Genomic DNA, 6,695 nt, shown 5'->3' on the forward strand with positions numbered 1-6,695 from the left:
GTGCAAACTGCAAACCAAGTCCAGACACCCGTGTGCCCCCTTGTGCATCTGGCTTACGTGGGCCCTGGGGAAATGAACCACGGTCCTTTGGATTTGCAGGCAAGTGCCTTAACCGCTAAGCCATCTCTCCAACCCAACCTTTTAAACAAACTTTTAAACAAAATATTTTGTATTAAAGATGTATTCACAAGACAGTGCAACAAAATAAAACAAATTCACCAATTTACTGAAAGACTGTGGAATTCATACTACATTTATGACAGAATGAAACAAACTAAGATCACTTTACACACTGTGCTAAATAACAAGTTCTTATCTGCTGAAGGTCAAGGTCTTAGGCAGAATTTTCTGCAGCTCAAATTTTATTTTATTTTTTAAATATTTTTATTTTTGTTTGTTTATGAGGAGAGAGGGAGAATAGACACACTGGGGCCTCTTGCCATTTTGTGCATTTAATTTTATGTGGTTACTGGGGAATTGACCCTAGGTCCTTATGCTTTGCAAGCAAGTACCTTAACCACTAAGCTATCTCCCCAGCCCCTGCAGCTTAAATTTTTAAAAGGTGCTCTTAAAACATTCCACTTCCTTGGTCTAAGAGTTATATAATATTGTATTTCAACTTGTTCTAGCCAAAATAACAAAATTTATGGAAGGCCTTGAACAAAAAGACTATCTTAGTACAAGCACAAGAAGGCAGAAGAGGAAGAAAATACCCAATGAGCCAAAAATCTTTATATGTTAACCCTGTAATTGCACTTTAAGATACAAAAGGCGTCTATTTCCCTGAAGAACTGGAGGGAGATAGTAACTGACAGTTGGTGACTTTTTCATGGAGGACCAGGACCAGGGAAAAAAGTGAAAGTCAGAATGGGCCAGAGAGAGAGAATAGAAAGGCACAGACAGACAGACAGACACACCCACACAGAGAGAAGGGAGACAGAGAATGCAGTGTTGCTGGCACAGGACAGGAGACAGGGTTAGGTCCAGTATCAGCAAGCTAGACCCTAGTACGTGTCTTCTCCATAGTGCTCCCTTTTCTCATTAGAGATTCCTGTGGACAGCACCACCCATGTATCCTTTTCTAACTGGATAAGACAGCAACTTCCCTTTGACAAGACAGCACAACTTTGGTTGCATATCTCACTGCCTAGAGTGTAGTCTACTTAACTACCAACAGCTTTCTGGTAATCACATCCCACATAACTGCTTTCAGGGACTGTAACACGTTCTATAGATGTTTAAATGTTTGGAGGGGGCATCCTTGTATTCACACAGGTAGCTACACTCATCTAGAAGGCAAACTACCCATACCATGTGGAGAAGGGTTCCCCCTTGGATGATTCATCCTGACTCATCTTTGGGTCTGTTGGTTCCTTGGTCAGATGCCAACGTTTGCATGACTTTTCTGGGTAAATATAAAACATCTGCCTCCAAGCTGGGATAGCACAGCACAAAGCATAACTCATAAATTTTTCTTGAGTAAATGAGCTTATTAAGGATATGTTTACAGGCTTGTGGACAACTATGCACAGCTGCATTTTCTCAAAGTCACCAGTACGCTGCCTACCAAGCGCTCTATTGTGTGTGTATGTGTGTGATGAATATATGTGCATGTTAATGTATATGAGTGTGAACGAGCCATGGTACAGGTGTGGAGGTCAGAAGACAACTTCAGATATCAGTCATTGCTTTTACCTTGTTTGAGGTAGGGTCTCTTGAGGCTCACTACTCTGTGCAGCCAGCTAGCTAGGCCACAAGCTTACTGGGAAGTCTCCTGTCTCTACACTAAAGTATCTAGCTTTGCATGGGTTCTGAGGATCCAAACTCAGATACTCAAGCTTGAGTGCATTGCACTTTATCCCCTGAGCCAGTTCTCCAGCCCCTCGAGCTCTCTATTTCTCGTGGCCCTCAGTCTATTACAGACCTCATGTAAAACTGGGCTTAGAGCACAAAGAAGTAGTGAAGCAGTAGAAGTGACCTACAGACACAGGCAAGAACCAGAACTGGGTAATTACATGCTCAAACATACTTGTATCTCTTACTGGATTCTGCTGGTCTCTAAAGACTGCCCAACCATGGGAAAGATGGCTTGTGCTTCTTCACCCTGACCCATAAAACAGCTAAATGGTGACTTGCTGCGAGATGCTCTAGCTAATATTCATAGGTTTATAATCATGATGGTGAAAGAAAACCAAATACACTAAAATTTATGGGATATAGCTAAAGCAGTTTTTTTCTCTTTCCTTAGGAAATTTCATTTTGGGACTAGAAAACAAGCTGGTATTCTCACACAAGTTGTGTGTCACGGTGGCATATAAAATGACCCTCAAAAGGCTCATGTATGAAGACTTGGCTCCAGTTGGTGGTGATGCTCGGAGGTGCTAACTTCATCAATGGGTTAATCCATTGATGACATTATAGCTGAATTGACTACTAGGAGATGATGGTTGGAGTAAGTATGTCACTAGGGGTGTGCCTTTGAAGGATATATCTAGCCCCTTTCTCTCTGTCTCCTCAGCTTCCTATATGCCATTAGGTAAGCAACTGCCCCCTCTGCATGCTCTTGCCACCATGATATCAGGTCTGCCTCACCACATACCCCAAAATAATAGATCTACGTGACCCTGGACTAAGCCCTCTGAAACCATGAGCCAAATAAATCTTTTTTTGCATATGTGTGTATATAGAATATGTGTGGTGTGGTGTATTGTGTGGGGTATATGCACATGTGTGTGCAGATGCACACATGCCCTATGCATGCATGTGGAGGAGGGAGAGACCTCCAGGTGCCCTTCTCTATTGTTCTTCTGCATAGTTCCTTGATATGGGGGTCTCTCCCTCAACCCAAAGCTGCTATTTTTGGTCAGCAAGTCCCAGTGACTCTCTGGTATCCCCCTCCCCATGGACTGGGGTTACAGATGTACATAGCCATGTTCAGCTTTTTTATGTGAGTTCTAGAGAATCAAGCCTTTGTGGCTTCAGGCGCTCAGAGGCCCTCATGCTTAAGCAGAAAGCCCTCTTAACTGCTGAACCCTTTATCCAGTAGCCCAAAATAAATCTTTCCTTCCTTAAGCTGTTTTGTCCGATAATGACTAATACATTCTTCTGTGTGTTACTAAGACATCTTTTCCTGGGGCCTAGTCACATAGGGGCCAAAAATGTTAGCCCAAACCAGCAATCATGATTTTATTAAAGACATAGGCATACTTTTCAAGAAAACAAAGTTAGCTCACCCCCAATCTATTCTGGGTCTTCTTGGTTTCTGTTTTTCTGTACAACTCAGGGTCCTCACTGACTGTTGGGGTCAGTTTCTATGATTTGACCCACTCAGAGAGGAATGATTCACTATATACTGTGAGAATAGTAGTAACTAGGTGGTCTCCAAAGGTATTAGTCAGTCTCCTCAGTCTCCAGGGAAACTCACTGGCCCAGCTGGGCTATCCAAGAGTTTCTAGTCTAGGTCTCTGGATATCGCACCTACAGAAGTCAAGTCCTGAATGAAGCCAGAGAGGAGACAAGGGTGCTACACTATGTCTAGCCATATAAGGGTCTGGCACTGCTAAGTAGATCTCCAGGCTCAACAGTGATATGGGGGTTTCATGGGTAGGGAAAGCATTGGAAGGGACCATGGTGGGTGTGAGAAAACACAATTCAACATACCAGTTTCCCTGACTGAACTCATCTCACAGGGGTCCTGATGGAGTATGAGAGTCATGTTTATACATTTGTGTCCATTTGTAAGGCCTTTCCTTAATTACCCCACCCTCTGGCACCTGGAGGTCTACTCAGACCTGGAGAGGGGGGAAGTTTCTAGATGTTTCCTCTTCTGGGAATAACATGTAACAAAGCCCTTTTTTGTCCCCCTTGCTCAAGCCAGACCTTAAGAGTACCATCTACTCATTTAGTAGCTATATCCTTCCTCCTAGCAATCTCCTTTTACACTTCTGGAACTGAATCCACCTCAACTCACCCCTTCCAGCCCACAGTGACTCCTCTTTTGGGGAAAGTGCTGAAGGAGGATAGGAGAAAACTAGTTTCTTTTAAGTAGTTTCAGTTATAAATTGAGGCCCAAAGAGAACCAGGAGATGCCACTTCCCCCTGGCACAAGAACCGAACTCTTGGCAGAAATGTAACTGGAGACTGATCTACAGTATCCCCTACTGTCCACAGTCTAGCCTGCAACCTGGATGGGTTGGCTCATGTGCACTGGTCCAGGTGCGCTGGCTCTAGGGTCCACCTTCCAAATCGACAAATCAATTGGGCCTTCCCCTTGCTTGAGAAGGCTGCTGTCTTCTTCCTGTCATTGGTTCTGCCCCACTTCACTCCAGCTCAGCTCTGCCTGCCTCTCTTCTAGGCCACAGGGACAGGTGTGAGTCTAGCTGACCCAGGTTGGGGGGAGAACATAAAACAGTTTCTTGGTCTGGGGGAACTCTTTTGTTTGCCTTTGCTTCTGTTTGATAGTTTAGGGTAACTTCTCACTTTAACTAAATGCAGATCTACCACATGGTTGCTTTCACTAATTCACCACGTGGGTGCTTCACTAATTCTAGGTCTGCTACTTGTGTAAAGTTGGGGTAAGCATGACTGTAACTTTCTTCATCACTCATTTCTCCTCTGGATTTCTTGGTCACTGCTTCGATATTTTTTCCTTGAGCCTAGCCATTTGCCCCTTACCTTCCCTCCATAGGAAAACACATGGCAGATATCATGTGTGTTCCTCATAAGTCTCCCCACATATATACTAAGTTCTATCTTCCACATGCTTGTGTCCTTCCTTAGTCTTTCTTTGATAGCCTCAGTTTAACTCCCCTCCACATAGTTGTGGCTCTACTCCATTCCCCCCCAAACAAAAATTTCAATTGATCTTAAATTAACTTTATAAAATATGCAGTGTTTCCACATGAGAGAGTGTTTCCTACTTCTCACGTGTTTATGACTCTACTCTAGCTCCTAATGTCCCTTAAATAAGCCCCACAACTTGTGATTTCTCCCAAAATAATAATTCATAATCTTTCTTGAGTTCATTTTTATCAATTCTTTGGTAAAGGTAGGAAAGAACCCAAACTTGGGGGTCCATAAATTTGGAGGACTCCTCCTGAACCCCAAAATTCTGCATCAGTACTGTCATATTATCCCTTGGCTGGTTAAAGTGCTAAGGACTCAAATAAGGAAACCAGCCTCTTCTCCAAAATTCATTACCCAAATGAGGAGGACAGAGTGACTGGGAGAAAGCAGTAGGTTATCTAAGTCTCAGAAGGCTTTCTGGAGGAGGAGAATGCCCTGGGCAAATTCAAGGACAAAGGGACCCAGGGCTGGCTGTCACCCCTACTCATCCCTCTGTTTTTTTCCCAGTCATTCCTTATGTCTCATTCTTTGACCTTGGGACAGAGTCAGTTCATTTGGGACACCTACACAAGGTGGTTTCCTGTCCACTGAGCAATAGGAACTTTCCTTAGGCTCCCTTTGGCTGTGTTTGAATCCACCCTGCAGGAAATGGGAAATTATAGAGGAGGCTAGGATAAATGATACTGCCTACTGTCAATTTCTCCAGTAGCTATTGTTGGCTTCATGAAGTGAACACTCATCTCTTTACAGTAGTCTGGCTGGAACTGAAGAAATGATGTTGCTGGCAAAGCCTTAGTAACGTAATGCTGCTAACTACATCCTAATGTCTGTGAGCCATAAACAGTACTGACCTAATTAATTTTCTTAAAATTATGCCAACTTAGTAAAGGCCTAGGGTCCCAATCATAAACACTGAAGAGAGCAGAGTGATTTTTAAACTTTTTGTTGACAATTTTCATACATGTATATAATGTATTTTGACCATAATCCTCTCATATTAACTACTCTTATTCCCCCTCCTCCAGCATCTTCCATGGGAATTCCTTCTTTCCAACTAGTCCCTTTTCTACTTTGATGTCTTCAGTTTTGCCCTTCCCACCAACCATAACAGAATGTTTATGAGCCCAATATTGTACTGGTCTTGTGCAGTTAACAACAGTCACTGTGAGGTCATGAATCTCTACCTCATGTCTAGAAGATAGAGTTCCACACACTCTTTTCCATCATCTGACTCTTACATTCCTTCTACTCACTCTTCCACATTACTTCCAGAGTCTTAGAGGATAAAGATGTCTCATTTAGTGCTGAGCACTCAACAGTTACTTATTCTCAATACTTTGGTGAGCTGTGAGTCTCATCGGTGGTCGTTAACAACTGAAGAAAGAAGCTTCATTGACTAAAAGTGAGATCAGCACCAATCTATAGGCATAAATATAAATATTTAGAGGGCAATTTGATGGACACAACATGTCTATTTAGCAAAACAACGGTAGTAGCTTAGGGGTATGATGAGGAGGGCAAGGTAAAGGGAGCTAATTAAAATTAATTAAATAAAAATAATTTTAATTAAATTAGAATAAAATTAAAATTTAACTCATTAAAAGTAGTGATTTTTTACTATCCCATTTTATCACCAAAACTGTATGGAAGGATATTCTGCCTGTTGTGTACCAGACAGCTTCAGGGTCGCTGAGATGAACTTCCAGACCAGACAAAGTTATGGAGGAAGGGGTTTATTGAAGCTTACAGATCCAGGGGAAGTTCCATAATGGCAGAAGAAGCTGGCCTGCCTTCACAGGACAAAACACACAGAGAGAAGCACAAGCCTAAAAGCCAAAAGCCACCCAGCA

Source organism: Jaculus jaculus, chromosome X, assembly GCF_020740685.1.
Source record: "Jaculus jaculus isolate mJacJac1 chromosome X, mJacJac1.mat.Y.cur, whole genome shotgun sequence".
NCBI classification, from domain to species: Eukaryota; Metazoa; Chordata; class Mammalia; order Rodentia; family Dipodidae; genus Jaculus; species Jaculus jaculus.